Raw genomic sequence first — 4,464 nt, forward strand, 5'->3', positions numbered from 1 at the left:
GCGGTAGGTGGTTGGCTGTTGTTCTTCCCGGGTCTCTTCCAGGCCCCTCTCGCGGTGGAACCCCGTCTGGCGGCGGCGTTCTCCCGTCTGGCCAATCTTTGTCTTCTTGATGTTGAGACTCAATCTTTTTTTTTTTTTCTTCTTTGCTTCATCTTTATTGAAGACTGCAGTTCTTGACCTTCTGCAGCAAACACTTGGAGTTTTCCCTTTCTGCATGCAAGCTTGTGTCCTCTGCATAACTCAGATTGTTGATGAGTCTTCCTCCGATCCTGATGCCACATTCCTCAAGGTCCAGCTTGAATGTTCACATAGAGATTGAAAAGATGTGGAGATGGCTGCCACCACCATGGCCTCTGGGAACAGCAGTCTTGCTACCTACCGCTTCCTGACACACTGTTTCCTTGTGCACTAGAATGGACTTCAACGCTTTTCCTATACATCATCTCAGAAAAATTTCTATATCAATAAAAACACAAACGTTTGGGAGCTCTAGTCACTTACTGGCAAGAAGCCACGTTGCAATCCTGAGGGTGTGCTGTTCGAATCAACCAGATGCTGTGCTGGACAAAGAGGGCAGTCTCCTCCTGTGCCAATCATCTGATTTGATAGTACTCAACAGGAAAAATTTTTAAAAAACAAATGCAAAAGTTATTTGCCAAGGATTCACTGGTAAGCTGGGCACCTTCCACAATGAAAAGGCATTAGAGTATAGCACCCAACTAATTGGAGGAACAGCATCAGGGAAAGTAGGCAAGATGCATCTGGACTTACCAGTCTTTATACTGTGAAGGAAGCTACGGAAAAGATGGGAGCAACACAGCATCTGTTGTTAATGTCCCACCTCTTCATGGCTGCTGCAATGAATGAAGCTCTGGAGGCTGAAATAACCTTGGTAGTGGGCATCACCGAAGACATCCTGCAGCAGGTCATGCAGCACTGCTGTGCCAGGAAAAGACCACGCTTATCAGGCCCAACTGCCCTAGAGGCATCAAAGCTGGAAAATGCAAAATTGATATCATTCCTGGTCATATGCACAAAGCAGGAAGAATTGATACTGTGTCCAGTTCTGGTACATCAGCTTCTGAAGCAGTTTACCAAATGACATAAGTTGAATTGGGGTAGTCTTCGTGTATTGTTATTGGAAGTGATCCTTTTAATGGGATAAATATTATTGACTGCCTTTACATATTATTTCTGAATGATCCAGCCACAGAAGGCATCGAATTGATTGGTGAGATTGATGAAAATGGAGGAGAAGATGCTGTTGAATATTTGAAACATCATTCAGGTCTAAACGCCAAGCATGTGGTTTCCTCCATCTCTGGTGTAACCTGATGGAAGAATGGGTCACAGAGGGGCGGTGATCGCTGGAGGGAAGGGAGGCATGAATGAGATCTCTGCCCTTCAGAATGTGCGAGTTGTGATTGGCATGTCCCGGTGCAGCTGGGGAGCACCATCTACAAAGAGTTTGAAAAGAGGAAGATGTTATGAAAACAATCAAACCAAAAAATTCCTTGAAACTATGGTGTGTATCACAGAAATGAGAACCAGCAACAGTTTGCTCTTGTTGTGTACTAGTGGTCAAACCACGTACTTGAGAAAAGCCTGAATGTCAGAATTTTTCACTTGTCTGTATAACAGACAGCCAATAAATCTATCCTTTAATTTGACCAAAACCCCCAAAAGGTACGGAGAAAAGAGGCTTACCGGATGCTCTCCTTTCTTGATTTTGAACCATGTAATGTTTCCTTGCTCTGTTCTAAGGACTGCTTCCTGGTCCAAGTCTGGATTTTTCACAAGCACCGTGAAGTATTCTGGAATCAGAAGAGACTGAAGATTGCTCTATAGTTTTGAGAAACAAAACAAAGGGGAAACATGCTGAATTAAAAGAGCTAAACAGAAGATTGAAAAGGATAGCTTGAGAAGACAAAGCAAAATATTATAATGGAATATGCAGAAAGCTGGAATTGAAGAATAAAAGGGAAGAAGTTGCTCTGTATTTCTCAAGCTAAAAGAACTGAAAAATGTAAGCCTTGAGTCACTAATATTAAAAGATGCAATGGGCAATATGTTGAATGATCCGGGAAGCATCAAAAGAAGACGGACTACACAGAGTTAATGTACCAAAAAGAACTGACAGACACTGACAAATTTCAGGAAGTATCATATGTGCAGGAGCCAATGGTAATGAAGGAGGAAGGCATTGGCAAAAAACAAGGCCCTAGGAATCAATGAGATACCAACTGACTTGTTTCAATTAACAGATGGAACCCCAGATGTGCTGTGCCAGAAAATTTGGAGAAGAGTTGTCTGGCCAGCAATTTGGAAGAGGTTCCCAGGAATAGCTCCTCCTAACAACATGCCAAAAGTGTGAGAAAGCTTTTCCACCCTTTCCTCTAAGGAACACTCTTGACTGCACTTTGTCCAAGACATACCTGTTGTTTTGGCTGTCCCTGGAGTATTCAGTACTTAAGTAGCATTTGAGAAATCAAAAGGCATATTGCTTTGGGAAAATCTGTTGTTGAGTATCTCTGCAAAGTGCTGAAGAGCAAAGATAAAAGGTTATCTTAGAGGAGGAAGGATTACCAGGGTGCTCCTCAGAGGCTGGGATAGTGAAACTTGTCTCAGCCATGTTGTCAGAAGGGACTGTTTTTATGTACCAGCTGATTCAGCTGACCTCTCTAGCAGGTTTTCAGAGGCAATAAATTGCAGGCGAAGAGATTACTTATCTTTGTCCCATGGAGTATGCTTTTTGGGTTTACATTTAGATCAAAAGAACTGAATTGCCCAAGGATAAGACTCAAAGTCAGGAGTGGATAGGATAGAGCAGAATGACTCATGGAAATGATAATTTCAGAGACAAAGTGGGGTAAGTGTTTACATTGTGAGTTTTGTAATTCACCTTCTAAACAAAACGTGTAGGAAAATGAAAAACTGATACACTTTGTAAGCTTTGACTCAGTGAAAGATAAAAATGACGAAAAGATTGTTGGGGAAAAGATTCAAAATTAAGCTAAGTAGTTATACCGCACAATATGCTTAATATACTGCACTGAATGCTTAAAAGCATGGAGAGGAGAATGACATGAATGATACTGTTTCTGAGTGTTAATTTTAGCCGTAATTTTCCAGTTTAGCCACTGTGTGTATATATTGCTGTCAAATGTTTGCAATCATTAACCACTGTTCTGTCTCCTTGAGTTGGAACCAACTTGTAACTGACCCTCTAGCAGTTTTTCAGGGGAGGTTGCCCATCTTTATACCACAGAGCAGCTGATGGATTCAAACTCATCTACTTTGGGGTTGGCAGTGCACCTCCTTACCCATTAGGCCACAAGAGCCCCTAATTGGCCACGTAGTACATTCACTGAATAGCTGAGTCTTTCACGTGTAAAAAGGTATGGTTGGACAAAAAGGGAATGATATGGAGACTAGCAAAGACGTTCTATTATCTAGAAATTCATAGTTTAGTGAGGAAAATAAAGCAAAATGCAATGAGCATCCTTTTGGAGACCAAGAAGGTGCTATTGCAGATAGTCCTGGATAAGAAATACTTTGTCCAGAGTATTAAAGTCCTGTGTGTATCTGCATTCTATAATGTTATGCTGAAACCTTACAACTGTAACCATCAGAAAACAGCATCCTTAAATTCTTAGCTCTCACCCACTCACCGAAGCAGAGTTACCTGCTGACCCAAATGTGACACCTTCCGTGATTCAAGTTCACTAGCAGCTCCATAGGCTAGGCTTATCCCCCCCCCCCATTTCGCTTCAAATGAAAACCTACTGACAAAACATTTTTCCTACTGGAAAAAAAACATTTGGCAATACCATTTCAGACAAGGGTTTCATATCAAAGGTTTACAGGATCCAACAGGGCCTCCACAAGAAAAAGACTGATCACACAATTACAAAATGGGCAAAAAACATGGAAAGGTTTTTCACAGGAAGATATTCAGATGGCCAAGAGACACATGAAGAAATGCTCAAGATTACTGGCAATAAGAGAGATGCAAATCCATTGACAACCTCTGAAAACCCCTGGAGGGTCAGCTACGAGGTGGTGACAGCAATGAATTTGAGTTTTTTTGAGTAGAGAAAGAGGAAAGTTGTGAGGTTTCTTATTAATATGCACACTAAAACAGTTGGTAAAACTAGGGCATAGTACTACTGTTTATGTTTTGAAAAAATAATTCTTAGTGGCCCTCACCATTAAGGCAGAAAATCAGTTTTATATATTGCACTTAACAGTAACTCTTTCTAGTTATGTATTTGTACCTTGATAGCAAACAAACAAACAAACAAACAAAGAAACAAAAAACAAACCAAAAAAACCCAACAAAAATACGCAGCCCCGTGCTGTTTAACAACCTTATTAAAACACTGAAATTTAGTAACTTTTCTCAAAAGCAGTTTAGAACTATTGACTGAAATTGTTAGTGCCGCATGAATTTAAGGCATACTA

General features: G+C 40.9%; 1 pseudogene; it reads left to right on the top strand.

Annotated features, from left to right (window-relative positions):
• Positions 1 to 340: 340 nt before the first annotated feature.
• On the top strand, positions 341 to 1,491 carry LOC102866506 (annotated as a pseudogene).
• The last annotated feature ends 2,973 nt before the right edge of the window (positions 1,492 to 4,464 follow it).

Source organism: Elephantulus edwardii, unplaced genomic scaffold, assembly GCF_000299155.1.
Source record: "Elephantulus edwardii isolate Elephantulus edwardi_28Jun2011 unplaced genomic scaffold, EleEdw1.0 scaffold00130, whole genome shotgun sequence".
NCBI classification, from domain to species: Eukaryota; Metazoa; Chordata; class Mammalia; order Macroscelidea; family Macroscelididae; genus Elephantulus; species Elephantulus edwardii.